This window comes from Acomys russatus, chromosome 13, assembly GCF_903995435.1.
Source record: "Acomys russatus chromosome 13, mAcoRus1.1, whole genome shotgun sequence".
Lineage (NCBI taxonomy): Eukaryota > Metazoa > Chordata > Mammalia > Rodentia > Muridae > Acomys > Acomys russatus.
In genome coordinates, this window is record NC_067149.1 from 1,704,649 (window position 1) to 1,721,444 (window position 16,796).

Below are 16,796 nucleotides of genomic sequence, written 5' to 3' on the forward strand. Positions count from 1 at the left end.
AGGCAGCGGGGCGGCGAAGCGCGCAAAGGGAGGCTCGCTTCAGCTCCGGGGCTAGGCTGGAGACTCGCAGCGGACGGCGCGGCGGGCGAAGCGGCCCAGTATTTATAGAGCAGCGGCCGCGCGCGCCCGGCTCGGGCCCCGCCCCTCGGCGTCGCGCGCCAATGCGCCACGGGCGGGCGGTGCGCCCGGGCGAGCTCGGGCTGGACCATTCGGCCGACGGGGGCGGGGGAGCGAGCGGAGCCCACCGACCGCGCCTCCTGCCCGTAGTCGGGCCATCTTGGTGGCGTTGGGTAAACGGAGACCTGAGCGAGCGAGTTAGACGGAGGGGGTCCTGCGCCCCTTTTCCCACGTTCACTGCCGGAGGAGAGACGATTTGGGTTTGGGGAGACGGCCTCCCCCCCACCCCGTGCGGGGACACGGGCACGTCCCTTCGGACCGTTGTCCGCGGAGGCCTGCCGGCGCGCGCGCCCCCCAGCGGCGGGCTCCGGGGTGGCGGCCGTTTTGTGCTAAGGCTCAGGCCGAGGGGGGTCCCTCCTGCAACCCCCGCCGCTCGTCGCCTCGTGCACCGGCACCCGGTGGCCCTCCGCCCCGGGAAGGTGGCCATGTTGCCTAGCCCGCGGAGGCGGCTGTACACCGCCCTCATTCATCCTACGCGGTTCCCTGCGAGGGGCGAGAGGTTCTGAGGGGCTCCGGCCCAACTGTTAGTCATTTCTCCGGTAACCGCTCTGGTGAAAATGGCTGCAAAGCCAGCTAGCGGGAATGCCATATTGTTTTTTTTTTTTTTAAAAACAATTGCCACTTGCCGTCCTCCCCTCCCCCCTCGCCTGGCCTCGTGGACCCCTGGAGTCTGAGACCGCGCTAGAGCCTTTTCTGCCCAAAGTCTGACCTTGCACGGCTTGGTTTTCCCTGCTTCTGAGGGAGAAATGGATGTTAAATCAATCTTTTCGAGAGAATACGAACAAAAATGTTTCTTGAGTGTGTTGGGGAGGGGTGCTATTCAGGCCTCCCGGTGTGCTTCAGATCGCTTCTCAAGGTCAAATAGCCTCGATTTTTAGGACACGTTCTCTTTTAAACTTTGCAGTTGTCTCAGTTTTGCCCATGAAAGGAATTGTTGAGAGAACAGGAGAAAGCGAAATAAAACGTGCTAACAAAGAGCTGAGTTGGGAACGGATCCACTGTGAGGCCAGTGTCACATCTGCTGGGACCAGCCTTAGGGCAGGCCTGGAGCCTGGTGGCTCGTGAGAACCAGCATTTGTCAAGACCATTCGGGTTTTATGTTGGGGAACAGCCTGCTCCTAGCAGAGGATGCCCACGACACTGTAAAGCCAATGACATCCTCCAGCCGCCCGCTGCCGATGGCTCAGAAAATTAGGTACATTGTGAGGAACAAGAAGCATTTCCCTCTAGGGTGTGTGCCAGTGGAAAGGTGGGAGTGTGAGAAAGGCACCGTGGGAAATGAGGGAAGCTCTTAGGCTATGCCAGGAACCTCAGCAAAGATATGGGAACCGGGCCCATCTCCATGCCCAAGACCATCCCTCTAGGCAGCCTGCCGTTAAGTCACACAAGTACAGTATTTTGTACTTATTTGTAGGTTTTTTTTTTTTTTTTAAACTAGTCCTTTATGGGAAAGCAATCAAGATTTTCATACCTTTTACTCGTTTTTTAGGAGCTAGAGAGATAGGTCAGCCATTAATGAGTAATAAAAATGCTAAATAGACCAAAATGCCTGTGTAGGCTGGTCAGTGGGTGACCTTCCAGCAGAAAAATCTATATGGGAGCCAGAATATAATTAAAGGTTATTAGTAGGAAGACAGAGGAAGGGGATTAAACTCAATGATTAGCTCACTAAATTCTGATGATACTCCTTTGCTCTCTCAGCTCCAGAGTAGGCTCATCCTGCCAAGAGGATTACGCTCCATTGTACTTTATTAATCTTTCTCTTGCTCAGAGGGTAGGGTAATATAGGAGCCTCCAGTGGAGCCTCTGGGGCGTGCTTCTGCAGTTTACTAACAGAAGAAGCAACCTCTCTGTACCTCCATCTTCGGCCTGTAAAGTTGGGATGACAGTAGAAAATTTGGTTTTGGTTTTTGATTTTTCGAGACAGGGTTTCTCTGTGTAGCCATGGCTGTCCTGGAGCTTGCTCTGTAAACCAGGCTGGCTCGAATTCACGGAGATCCACCTGCCTCTGCCTCCCAAGTGCTGGGATTAAGGGCGTGCGCCACACTGCCAGCTTGATAGTAGGACATTTTTTCCAAGGACTCTTTAGCACACAGTGTCTACCATATATCAGGAATTATTAAAGCAATGAATATTTTACAGGTGCCCATTTTACTGGTGGACAAAGGCTAAAATTCTCTACATATCCTGGTTGGTTTGTTTTGAGACTGGGTCTCTCTCTGTAGTCTGTGCTGGCCTGGAATGCACTGTGTAGCCCAGACTGACCTTGACTTCACAGCAAGCCTCCTGTCTTGGCCTGTAAGGAGCTAAGATTTCAGGTGTGTTCCACCATGCATACTCTCATCAAAGGCTGGAGTAGGATGTTACGACTACTGCTTCAGACCTGATCTTATACAGCATCTACCCCTCCATGCCCCCCCCCCCCCCCCCCCGCACTTCCACTCTGGGTCTCTTTTACTACCGGTTCAAGTCATTAGTTGGTTCATCTCTCAGGCTGCTAAGTGCTATTTGAAATCAGAGGTTTGTTGATTAGTTGATGCACGTCTCCAGTTCCCAGCTTGGTAATAAGCTCCATGGTCATCAGGTGGCCTGCTCCACTGAAGTTCTGCCCTGAATGTATTCAACAAGATGCTGAAGAATGTCTGAGAGGGAGAGAGAGGTAGGAAAGAAACAAAAAGAAAAATAGCTGAACATCATGAAGGAGTCAAGAAACAAGAAGGGAAACAAACCTTGGAGATCCAACAAGACCAGTGAAAAGAGGCCCTGCCTTGGCTTCGTGCAAACTTCACAAGTAATAAAATTGAGGGTTCTTTACCAACAGGCACATGACCATCCTGTTCTGGAGGGAGGATGAGATTTCTGATTTTATAATTAGTGCCCTGAGGGTAAAATAAGCCAGAAGTTATTGGTCTGAGTCATATTTTAGCATTAATGAGAGGTGTTGAATTTGAATTGTTATAAAGCACATACGGGAAAATGGAATCACTTGCCTGAAGGCTCCAGATTTCTCAACCCAGAGAACCTTAATGTGAGACCTGTGAGCAGAGGCCACTGATGGGCTGGAAAGGCTGGCGTTCTTTATCACACGGCCAGCAAGTAGAACAATTCTAGGGCTAATGAGTCTCATCAGAGCTTCTTCCAGAGAGTTCTGGCAAATGAAAGAAGACATTTGCATAAGACATGTATGCATTTGAAGCTGGGCGCTGAGGCACAGGCCTGTGGCCTGTAACCCCAGAACTCTAGGGCTGAAGTGGGGCGATGGCTCCCGGTTCAAATGGAGTAACCAGTGCAGGGCACGACACTGTCTGTATCAGGGCTCTATGGAGAAAAGAACCGAAAGAATTAAGAGTGGCTTACAGGCTGTGATCCAACTAGTCTGCTGACAAAAGTCCAGTAGTTGTTTGGTCTGTGAATGTCTTGGCTGGTTTTCAGTATGTGTCGGAGTCCCAGATGAGTGGGCTCTAACGCCAGGGCAGGGATGAACGAGCCAGCAAGAGTGAGGGCAAGAGCAAGACCTTCCTTCTTCCACGTCCCTTATGTAGGCTGCCAGCAGGAGCTGTGGCACATTTAATGTGCAGTGGCGCATGGCTGTGATCCCAGCACTCGGGAGGCAGAGGCAGGCGGATTGCTGTGAGTTCGAGGCCAGCCTGGTCTACAAAGTCAGGGCTACAGAGTGAGTCCAGGACAGTCAGGGCTACAGAGTGAGTCCAGGACAGCCAGGGCTACAAAGTGAAACTCTGTCTCCAAAGCAAAACAAACTCAACAGATTTAAGCTTGTTCTTCCTACCTCAAGTGGTCAAGAAAAATCCCTTCTAGGTGGACCCAGCAGCTAGAGGTTTAGTTAATTCCGGATGTAGTCAAATCGACAACCAAGAACAGCATCATACTATGCCAAAATTAAAAAATAAAGCTGGTCATAGCACATGCACACCTGTAATCCCAGCACTTGGGAAGGAGGCAAAGGCAGGATGATCAAGTGTTCAAGGCCAGCTCTGAGCCTTGCGATCAAGTGTGGGCTGCCAGAGACCCTGCCTCAAACAAGCAAACCCCAGCAGTAGCTGTTGACTCAGCACAAGAAAAGATGATGCCTAGTCAGAGCAAAGTCAGGAAGAAGAGTGGCAATTGACATGGCAAGTGAAGCTAAAATGAAGGAAAGCCGGAGGCTGTGAGCCTTCTATGTAGGGAGACACACCAGGAAGAAAGAAATCTATGCCAGATTTCTCCGAAAGTGGGCCAGTCATTTGGTCAGTCGGCCTCAGAAGCAAGGCAGCTCTAGTAGGGTCAGAAACAGGAACTATTTAAATTCCCGCCCAGTTTAAAAACTTCTAGTGTGCGTTTGTGTGTGTGTGCGTGTGTGTGTGTGTGTGTGGTCAGGATAACCTTTGGGAAGTCTATCCCTCCGAAGAATCTAATTCAGATCCTAAAACTTGGCAAGAAGCTGAGCCATCTCACTGGTCCAGTCTCCTTATTTTTGAAGTCATTTGTATTTTTCTCTGCTCTGTTCTTGATAAGGTGAAGGGTAGAAAAATGCTGGAGGTATATTGAGAAGACACTGATGAGGACCGTATCTACAGTGGGACAAGCACTGCCTCAATGTCAGCATCTTACAACAGCTCTGATGGGCAGTTGCTATTTGTTTCTCTTTGATGAAGAAATTCGGATGTAGTTCATCCAAGCCATGCATAGTAGTTGTATATCGGGGACTTGAGCCTGGGTCAAGTTTTTAATAGCCAAACAACAAATATGTCATGTTCTCATGACGTAGTAATAGTTCACCCTCTCCTAAGTCTTCCTTGAACATGCACTGTTCAGAGAAGTGTATCACGGTTTCACTCTCTCCCTCCTCTTTAACACTAGAGGACGGGATTTAGGGCCTTGAACATGCCAGGCTGGTCTGTAGGCTCAATTTCCTCATCAATTACATTTTATTATGAACTTATTAAAGGAGCCCACCTCCCTAACAACCCGTCTAAGCCAAACTATCAGAAAAGGATATTAAAGACCACTACAGTGAAACCTTAAGGATGCCAGTCCCTGGTGTAGTCAGCAGGGTTTCAGCAGACCAGCAATTCCACCAAAGCTGCTGCTGGAACCAGGAGCAGCAGCTGGAACCTCAAGCCTCAGCACGAGTCCAAAGCCTTGAAGCTTTCCCTGGAGCAGGTCTCTTTAAGAGCCTCTTGAAATGCAGAAATGAACAGCCAAAACCAAGCCCTAACCATAAAGCCTCTTCTCCTGTTTTGGGCTCATATATATATCTTCTCAGTCTGTTCAAGGGGGTTTTTCACCAAGCTCCCCCACAAAGTGACTTTTATGTGGAAAAACATCCTGCTTTCTCACATCTAAGTGGTAAACATCCTGCTCTCTTCTCCAGTCCCACAATTGGGATCAAAACAGAAACAGGTTTATCTCCCCTTCTCTGGTCTCCACCGCGGAGCTGTGCCCACTTCATTTGCAGTGGTTATCTGTGTTTGGTTCAGCACTGGACTTGCTCTGTAGCCCTGGGAGGCCTTGACCTTCCCAACTCCGGAGTGGCCCAGACTCAAGCCCAGGCTTGAGTCAGGCCTGGCTGGTTTCTCTTAGCAATTTGTGTGACTTTTTCTCTAGATATAACACAGAAATCATCCCTGCCTCCTCTTTGTCTGTCTGTCTGTCTTTCTCTCTATACCCACCTCCCAGTCTCTCTGTATATGTCTCTCGGCTTAGACAGGTTCTCACATAACCCAGGCTGGCCTCAAATTCCTAATCTCCTCGTTGCCACCTCCCAAGTACAGGTGTGTGCCACCCTGCCTAGTTCCTCATTTTCTTTTAGAAAAATATACCAGCTACTTGGGGGATGTGGGGGTCAGGGGGCCTGTATTCCCTCTTAAATATGCTCTGAAATAAGTTGCCTCTCACTCTCTTACTTGGTTTCATCTCTGACTTTTTTATTTGACAAGAACCTGGAAACACCAGGCATGGTCTCAGTCTCTGGGATTTCCCCCTCTAACCCTGGAGCACAGCAGTGCAGAGAGGTAGGTCCCAAGTAACACACAAGAAAACTGAAGCCAAAAACTGGCTGCAGGACTTGGCCAGTTGTGATGGCTTATACTTGCAATCCCAGTACTTAGAAGAGGAGCAGATCCTTGAGACCAGCCTCAGCTATAAAGAACTTGTGTGTGTGTGTGTGTGTGTGTGTGTGTGTGTGTGTGTGTGTGTTTCTGAGACAGGGTTTCTCTGTGTAGCCTTGGCTCTCCTGGACTTGCTTTGTAGACCAGGCTGGCCTCAAACTCACATTGATCCACCTGCCTCAGCCTCTGCTGGGATTAAAGGCATGCACCACCATGCCCAGCTTGTGTTGTTGTGTTTTTAAAATCAGATTAAAAAGAAGTTTTGTCTCTTGCCCACTGATAGCTGTTAGGAACTAAACCGTGTGCCATTAAAATCCATATCTTCAAGCTCTAGTTTAACCCCCAGTGCCTCAGAATATACTTTTATTATTGAGACAGGGGCTTACCATGTAGCCCAGCCTGGACTTAAATGCGTGCTCCTCCTGTCTCTGCTTTATAAGTGCTGGAATTACAGGCTTGTGTGTCACCATACCTAACTCAAAATCAACCTGCCTTTCCTCACTTCCTCTCCTTTACGTTTGTTTATTTATTTATTTATTTATTTATTAATACTAGGAATGCATCCTGGCCTGAAAGCATGGTAGGTATGCATTCTATTACTGGGGTACATTTCTAACCCTTCAGATAGATAGGTAGATAGACTTTTTTTTTTTGACAGTCTGGAAAAGTTTCACAGGCTGGCCTAGGGTTGCAATCCTCCTGCCTCAGCCTCCTATATAACTAAGATTCCACTTGTAAGCCACACAAGTTGTAACACAGCTGCATTGCCTGTGTGACCTAGCCAAATTTTTACCCACCCCTACTGTTACTGCTTGCTTCTAAGTAGCAGACAGAGTGACCTCCAATTTTGGTGGTTATTTTTCAGTTTGTAGGGACTGTGCCATTTCGGACACTGGCATGGAGCTGTATAGGAAAACTGAGACATGTCCAAACTCTGAAAATCTCAGTCTTGAGACTGGCAGGAGTAAAACTCCCTCCCTTCCTGCTCTGTGCCTGCATGCTCCCTCCACCCCGACCTCACAATTCTCAAGGTAGCCCTGTGGCCTAGCACCTGGAATTCCTCTCCATGCAAATTACGAACCTCCTGCACCCTAGCCCCAGCCAATGATATTCAACCCACCCCGAAAATCCCTCCCCACTCCTCAAGGTTCAAGTAGAGCTTGTTCGCCCAGACCAAAACACACGCAAGCTGCCTCACTGAATGCTGACCAGGAGCTGCGGTTTCACTGGGAGAGCAGAGAAGTACCCCCACCCCCATTAGAAAACCCGGTAGAGTCTCCTCCCCCATCATTCATTACGGATTGATTTGGGATCCTGCAGATCCATCCGCCAGGCTAAGCTTTGGCCTGGTAAAGCTTTGTTCCTTTGAGTCCAGGATCCGTACGCAATGGTGGGGAAACACCCGGGATGGGGGGGTCAGCTGACCCCAGGCCCCGGGACCACAGTTGTTATGAAATATCATGACCAAAAACAACTCTAGGTTCCAGAGGGCTAGTTGTCTGTAATGTCAAGGAAGCTATGGCAGCAAGAACAGAAAGCTGAGAGATTACATTTCAATCAAGCACAGGGAGCAGGGTGAGCAAACCAGAAGTGGGGAGATGATATTGAAAAGCCTGGAAAACAAGGCCAAGCTCTGGGCCCTTTGACTCTTGCCCTAGTTCCAAGAAACCACCACCTGCAGCTTTAGGAAAACACCCCGTGAGGAAAGCCCCCACACGGCCTGCTCTCTGACCCCCGGTTAACCCGGCCCGAGCCAATCATCCTGCTCACATACCTCAGATACAGCAGCCCAACCAATCAGTTTAAAGGTCAGCTCCTCCCCCTGGCTTTTGGTTTTAGCCTTTATAAGCAGTCTGTAACAGCTACTCAGGGTCCTTTGCCTCCCTAGTGCTGAGAGACCCTGACACATCAACAATTGGAACTTCGGGTGTGTCAGTAATAAATTTTACTTATACCTCTCAGCTGGTGTGACTTGAGTGGTTTCTCGTGGCGACCCCCTTACCGAATTGGACCCCCAGGGTCCAACATTTTGGGCTAGGATCCAACATTTGGGGGCTCGTCTGGGATTTGGGGGGGTCATTCCGGGACCACCGACTCACCTTGCTGAAGGCCCTTTTTGGCCTGGGCCACTAACAAACGACAGAGACGGACGTGTCCGGCACCTTCTCCCCTTCACCCTGGGGGATGCTCCAGGTGGTCTGGTTTCACCCTGGAGGATGCTCCGGTGGTGGTCTGGCTGTACTTTCGGTTTGGCTGTACTTTTGGTTGGCGCCGATCCTTCGCCGTGCGGCTTGTGTCTTCCTGTCTGCTAATTCTGTTTGTGTGTGTTATCGACCTTTTTGTGTTGACTGAGACAACCAACCCTGACATGGTACTGACTGTGACCACCCCCTTGACTCTAACCCTTGACCATTTCAAGGATATGCGAGGCTGAGCGCACAAACCTCTCGGGCGTCCACAAAGGACACTGGCAGACTTTCTGCTCCTCGGAGTGGCTCACCTTCATTGTGGGATGGCCACCCAAGGGGACCTTTAATCCTCTCATCATCTCCAAAGTTTTTAGCCCAGGCCCACATGACCATCCCGGCCAGGTACCCTACGTTCTGACATGAGAGAACCTGGTCTCTGATCCTCCTCCTTGGGTCCACCCTTTCCTGCCAACTAAGCCGCCGATGAGACCTGAATCTACGTTTCTCCTGGTGGCCTCATCAACCACTCAGGACCAGACTCCAACTACTAGAGACCCCGATTCCTAACAAAATCGGAAGCCTGTCCTACCCCCAGATTCTGCCCAGGACCTTCTCCTCCTGGGTCCTCCTCCTTCTCTTTACCCTCTCCTCCCTAATGAGATCGATGCGGGATTCCCCCTCATATGCCCAGACTGGGATTATGAAACCCCTGCAGGTAAGGAGAGTCTCCCTGTCTATCGCCAGGCTCTGTTGGCAGGTCTCAAAGGGGCTGGACGGCGCCCCACCAATTTGGCCAAGGTAAGAACTATTACTCAGGGAAAGGACGAGAGCCCTGTAGCCTTTTTGGAGAGATCGCTAGAGGGTTTCCATATATATACTCCGTTTGATCCCATGGCAGCTGAACACAAGGCAACAGTGGTCATGTCCTTCATAGATCAGGCAGCTCTCGATATTAAAGGAAAATTACAGCGATTAGATGGCATCCAGACTTTTAACATTCAGGACTTAGTTAAAGAGGCAGAGAAGGTGTATAACAAGAGAGAGGCACCTGAGAAAAAAAGAGGCTAGGCTAGCCAGAGAACAGGAGGAACGAGAGGACAGGACAGAGAGGAGGGGAGAACGGAGACGGCCCAGAGTAGACAAGGACCAGTGTGCCTACTGCAAGGAAGGTGGACACTGACTAAAAGACTGCCCCAAGCACCTTAAAGACTGGAAAAAGCCAGTCCCGGTCCTAACCTTAGATGAGGAAAGCGACTGAGGGTGTCAGGGCTCCGAGGCCCCCTCTGAGCCCCGGCTAACTCTCACCATTGGGGGGCAATGTACCACCTTCTTGGTAGACACAGGTGTCCGGCACTCAGTCCTGCCCCAGCCGGCTGGACCAATGTCAAATTACATTGATGGACTAATAAACGTACTGTAAACCTCAGTACAGGTACCGTGACCCACTCCTTCCTAGTAGTTCCTAGTAGTTCCTGAATGCCCCTACCCCCTGCTAGGAAGAGATTTAGTAACCAAGTTGGGGGTCCAGATACACTTCTCAGAAGAAGGGCCACAAGTACGTAATGCCATGGGAACACCCGTGCAGATTCTCACTGTTAAACTGCAAGATGAGTACAGGTTATTTGAGCCCACCTCTCAAGAGCCCCTCTCAGAAGACAGCCCTTGGCTCCAGAAATTCCCTCAGACATGGGCTGAGACTGGAGGGCTCCGACTAGCCCATACACAGCCACCTATTATTGTGATTCTTAAACCCTTGGCTGTACTGGTCTCAATTAGACAGTACCCGATGAGCCAAGACGCCCGGCTGGGCATTAAAAAACACATCCACCGATTCCTACAGCTGGGAATCTTAAAGCCTTGTCAGTCCCCCTGGAATACTCCACTCTTGCCTGTTAAGAAACCGGGGACGCAGGACTATAGGCCTGTACAGGACCTCAGAGAGGTCAATAAGAGTGATGGACATTCACCCTACAGTGCCCAACCCATACAATCTACTGAGCACTCTGAGGCCGGATTTCTCTTGGTATATTGCTTTAGACCTAAAAGATGCTTTCTTTAGCCTACAGTTGGCACCCCAAAGCCAATCGTACTTTGCCTTCGAACAGAAGGACCCTGAATTAGGACTCTCAGGACGGGTGACCTGGACGCGCCTTCCCCAAGGTTTCAAGAATTCTCCAACCCTGTTTGATGAGGCCCTGCACCAGGATTTGACTGACTTCCGCACCCAGAACCCTGAGGTGACACTCCTGCAGTACGTGGATGAGCTTCTATTGGCCGCTCCCACCAAGGAGGCCTGTATCACCGCCACCCAGCACTTACTCCAAGAACTGGGTAACAAGGGCTATGGTGCATCGGCCAAAAAGGCCCAGATCTGCAAAAAGGAGGTAACATATTTGGGCCATGTCCCGCGTGAGGGAAAAAGATGGCTCACCAAAAGTCGAATTGACATGGTGGCCAAGATTCTTTGTAGATGAAAAACAAGGGATCGCCAAGGGGGTATTGGCTCAAACTCTGGGACCTTGGAAACGGCCTGTGGCCTACTTATCTAAACAATTAGACACGGTAGCCGCTGGCTGGCCTCCATGCCTGCCACTGCCCTGTTGGTTAAAGATGCCAACAAATTGACCTTGGGGCAATCCCTGACCATAGTCACGCCTCATGCATTGGAGGCAGTGATACACCAGCCCCCCGATAGATGGGTCACCAACGCCCGTCTCACTCACTACCAAGCTTTGCCCTTAGACTCTGACCACATTACCTTTGGACCCACAGCTACTCTCAACCCTGCCACACTGCTGCCAGCCCCAGATCACGAACAGAAGACTCCACATCGCTGCCACCAGATGCTGGCTGAGACACATGGAACTCGAAAAGACCTCCAAGACCACGAGCTTCCAGAGGCTGACCACACTTGGTATACGGACGACAGCAGCTACTTAGACTCAGGTACCAGGCGGGCCAAGGCAGCGGTGGTAGATGGGCAAAAGGTCATATGGGCCCAGGCCCTTCCCTGGGGAACCTCTGCCCAGAAGGCTGAGCTCATAGCCCTAACCAAGGCCTTAGAACTCTCACAAGGCAAAAAGGCCAACATCTACACTGATAGCCGGTACACTTTTACCACCGCCCATGTGCACAGGAGCATCTATAAACAGAGGGGCTTATTAACATCAGAGGGCAAAGAGATCAAAAACAAGCCCAAGATTAAGGCCTTGCTAAAAGCTCTCTTCTTACCTGCCCGGTGGCCATCATTCACTGTCCTGGGCATCAAAAAGGACAGGACCCTATTGCCCTGGGTAACCAGCAGGCGGACTGAGTGGCAAAACAAGTCACCCGCATGGAGGCCCTAACACTGGCCCTAGAGGCCGATAGAGCCAATCAGGCAACCAGCCAATTAGAACCATATACCTATACTTCGGAAGACCAAGCCAAGGCTCAGGCCTTAGGGGCCTCATTAGACCCAAAACTCCAGCGGTGGATCAAAAATGACAAGACCGTGCTACCAGCCAAAGAGGCAACTGCCATGATCCAACAGATGCACACCTGGACCCACCTAAGATCAAAAAAAGCTTCGACAGATCTTGGACAAAACAGAATTCATCATCCCTGGAGCCAATGCCCTGATTGACAAAACTGTAGCTAATTGCCAAGCCTGCCAGCAAGTCAACGCTGGCAAAAGCCAAGCCCCAGAAGGAACCAGGGTCCGTGGGGACAGACCAGGAACTTACTGGGAAGTGGACTTCACTGAGGTAAAACCCCCAGCTGCGGGTTATCGATACTTATTGGTTTTCATAGACACTTTTACAGGATGGGTAGAGGCTTTCCCAACCCGACGGGAAACAGCACAAACAATAACCAAGGCCATCCTGGAAGACATCTTTCCTCGGTTCAGACTCCCTAAGGTAATCAGATCAGACAATGGGCAGGCCTTCGTCTCCCAGGTAAGTCAGGGATTGGCCAAGATTCTGGGGATCGATTGGAAATTACATTGTGCTTATAGACCCCAAAGTTCAGGACAGGTAGAAAGGATGAATAGAACCCTAAAAGAGACCTTGACTAAATTGACCATAGAGACTGGCTTAAAAGATTGGAGATGCCTCCTACCTCTGGCCCTATTTAGTGCCAGAAATACCCCTTCTCATTTTAACCTGACTCCATATGAGATTTTATATGGAGGGCCACCCCCTCTGTCCACCATGCTCAATTCTTATCAGCCCTCTGCTTCCAAAAGCGATTTGCAGGCTCGTCTAAAAGGGCTACAAGCAGTACAGGCTCAAGTTTGGGCCCCCCTTGCTGAGATCTACAAGCCGGGTCACAACGAGATGGGACACCCTTTCCACGTCAGGGACTCAGTCTACATCTGACGACACCGGTCCCAGAGACTTGACCCCCGGTGGAAGGGACCCTACACTGTCCTCCTGACCACACCCACTGCTCTCAAAGTAGACAGAATAGCTGCCTGGATCTACACCACCCACATGATAGCTGCTCCCACCACACAGGACCTAGCCACTGAGACTTCACGATGACAGCTACACCACTCCCAGGATCCACTCAAGATAAGACTGACCAAACTTGGTTCTCCCTGACCCTCCTTATTTTCTGGGCGTGGCTCCTACTCAATTGCCTTGCTTCCAACCTCCACATGCCCCAGGTTCTGACCTGGGAAATAATCTCTCAAACTGGGGACATAGTCTGGATGACTTCCCAGGAAGCGCCTCCCTGGACTTGGTGGCCCACTCTCACCCCCGACCTTTGTTAGTTGGCTGCCAGTAACTGGGACATTTCTGAATATCACACTAACAGGGGAAAAACTGCCGAACGCCCTGGGTTGCCTGAATGTGGGGGAGAACCCTCTTGTATACACCCCTGTGCCCCTGCAGGTATTGGGGGCTAGGCTATTGGCTGTACTCATCCCCAGCTCTGGGCTGAGCTAGGTCTCAAGTCTGTCTACGTTTGCCCCTGTGATCAGCCCACATGCCAAAAGAGGCAACAATGTGGAGGGGTCTCTGACTACTATTGTGCAGCCTGGGGGTGCGAAACCACCGGGGATAGTCCCTGGAAACCCACTTCATCCTGGGACTACATTACTGTTAAACGCAGGAATCCTGAGTCCCCCTCTTGGGGATGGGGAACTCGTTTGACAGACTCAGAATGCCTGCGCAAATATGCCAACACTGTCTACCAGACCGCTGGTACATGGAAGGGCAAAGGCCCATGCCTTAACTTCTCCTGTAACCCATTACATATCCAGTTCATGGAGTCAGGCAAAAGGTTAACCAATCAATGGCTCACTGGGCTCACCTGGGGCCTCTGACTTTATACCGAGGGAACTGACCCGGGGCTCATTTTCAAAATCAGGCTGACTAACAAGCCAATTACTGTCCCTGTGGATCCCAACCGGGTGCTGACTGAACAGAAGGGCTTAAATCTAAACACCGGCCTGGCATCCCCAGTATCCCCCCATCCTAACTTGCCCCAGCCAGCTCCCTCCACGGGTCAGAGAATCTTCAACCTCATCCAGGGGGCCTTCACGACTCTTAATTGGTCTGACCCGGAGGCCACCAAATCTTGTTGGTTATGTGTGACCCCAAATCCCCCCTATTATGAAGGAATAGCTCTTCTCAACAATTACGTCTCTACCACCACCAACCCCTTGGCTTTCAACTGGAATCAACAACATCGCCTCACTCTAACTGAGGTGTCAGGAGGTATGGGAACCTGTATAGGAACCGTTCCTCCCAGTCACCAGTGACTTTGTAACCATACTCTCCCGGTCACACGAACAACTCACACCTATTATCTGGTGCCGGGAATAGACGCTTGGTGGGCCTGCGACCCTGGCTTAACCCCTTGCATCTCTATCTCTGTCTTCAACTCTTCTTCCCATTACTGTATACTCGTTCAGTTAATCCCCAGGATATACTATTAGGCACCCGAATCCTTCGAAGAACAGTTCCTCCACCATTACCATCAGAAGCGGGAACCAGTAACCCTGACTCTCGCTGTCCTGCTGGGCCTGGGTGTTGCAGGGGTGGGAACGGGAAACTGCAGTCCTTGTACAGGGGACCCAACATTTCGGGCAACTCAGAGAAGCGATGGACGAAGATTTAGGAGCCATAGAGCAATCTATCTCTAAGTTAGAAGAGTCCCTGACCTCCCTATTGGAAGTAGTGTTACAAAACCGAAGGGGGCTTGACCTAGTCTTCCTGAAAGAAGGGGGGTTATGTGCCGCTCTCAAAGAACAATGCTGTTTTTATGTAAATCACTTAGGGGTAGTCAAAGATTCTATGTCCAAACTGCGGGAACGCCTAGATAAAAGACAAAAGGAGCGGGAAGCAGGTCAAGGGTGGTTTGAAAGCTGGTACAAGTCTCCTTGGTTTACTACCCTGGTCTCCACACTCTTAGGGCCCCTCTTGATCCTCATACTAGTCCTTACCTTTGGCCCCTACATTTTAAACAGACTCCTTGCTTTCATCAAAGATAGACTAAACATAACTCAAGCCATGATATTAACCCAACAGTATCAAGCCCTTAAAACACAGGAGCCTCAGGATTGAGCCTCCATGCAATAAGAGGGGGGGAATGAAAAGCCTGAAAAACAAGGCCAAGCTCTGGGCCGTTTGACCCCTGCCCTAGTTCCAAGAAACCACCACCTGCAGCTTTAGGAAAACACCCCGTGAGGAAAGCCCCCATACGGCCTGCTCTCTGACCCCCAGTTAACGGGCCAGAGCCAATCATCCTGCTCACATACCTCAGATACAGCAGCCCAACCAATCAGTTTAAAGGTCAGCTCCTCCCCCTGGCTTTCGGTTTTAGCCTTTATAAGCAGTCTGTAACAGCTACTCGGGGGTCCTTTGCCTCCTGAATGCTGAGAGACCCTGACACATCAACAATTGGGACTTCGGGTGTGTCAGTAATAAATTTTACCTATACCTCTCAGCTGGTGTGACTTGAGTGGTTTCTCGCAGTGACCCCCTTACCGAATTGGACTCCCAGGGTCTAACATTTTGGGCTAGGGTCCAACACTATAAACCCTCAAAACCCACCCCAGTGATGCACTTCCTCCAGCAAGGCTGCACCTCCTAAAGGTTCCATAACTTCACACGGTGCAGAACCTCTCTCGGAGACATATTTTATTTAAAGAGCACCAGTTAGCTTCGTTTCTGTTTTTTGTTGTTGGTATTTTGTTTTGTTTTTCTGTTTTTCGAGAGAGGGTTTCTCTGTGTAGCCTTGGCTGTCCTGGACTCACTTTGTAGACCAGGCTGGCCTCGAACTCACAGCAATCCGCCTGCCTCTGCCTGCCAAGTGCTGGGATTACAGGTGTGGGCCACCGCACCAGGCCTAGCCTCATTATTATTTCATCTGCATGTTAAGTGACTTTCTGTCCCCCAGTAACACAACAGTTCACAATTATCTTGATAGCTGAAAGCAAACATCAAAGCAGCAAAAAGTGGTGTGTCTCAGTTCCAGGGAAATCTATCATTCTGAGAAGAAAACCACGAATAGTCTTTCCTTTTACTAGCCTATCCCTCCCTCCATTGTCTTCAGTAGGTATCTTTTGACTTCCCCAGTCTCCAGGACTGAGAAAGTGATTTATGAGTCTGTCTCCCAGCCTATCCTGTTCTTTGCCCAATAATAAAACATATGGCCTGGCATGGTGGCACATGCCTTTAATCCCAGCACACAGGGAGCCAGAAGCAGGTGGATCTCTGAGTTGGAGGCCAGCTTGGTCTACAGAGTGAGTTCCAGGACAGCCATGCCTACACGGAGAAACCCTATGTTGAAAAATCAATAATACAAAACAAACCTTATATGACAGACTGACAGACAGACAGACACATAGATATAGAAGAGGCAGCGGTTCTTCAAACCAAGAAGCTCTGGTTTGAATGGCATCTGCTGTGACCAAAAACTTCCTCTCACCACCTGGCAACTCTTACCAGTACCATGGGACCATTTTAGATACTGTTTCGTCCAGCTGCTTTCAGTTGGCCGGAACTGTGGCTCTTTTAACTTGAACCATTGGTATGGGTGTTGGGACAGGATCAAATTATTATTATTTTTTTTTTATCATTTGGGCTCACCCCTCCCATCCTTAGCTCCTGTAGCCATCTGTCCTTGGCCGTATGCAGCTCCCAGCAGGCTCCCAGTTGGACACGCCTGGTTTAGATGTTAAGAAAGTGACTAATAACTAACAGCTTTTACAAGTGGAAGCTTGTCTAGGTGTTCACGGACGCCAGTGGCAATGAAGCAAACATGCTGCCTGCTTGCTCACACGTTTAATTCCTTCCTCCGGTTCCCTGGAACCAGTGCAGTGAACGAT

General features: G+C 50.2%; 1 pseudogene; it reads left to right on the plus strand.

Moving 5' to 3' along the window:
• Nucleotides 1-6,841: 6,841 nt before the first annotated feature.
• Nucleotides 6,842-12,999, plus strand: LOC127196934 (uncharacterized; annotated as a pseudogene).
• The last annotated feature ends 3,797 nt before the right edge of the window (nucleotides 13,000-16,796 follow it).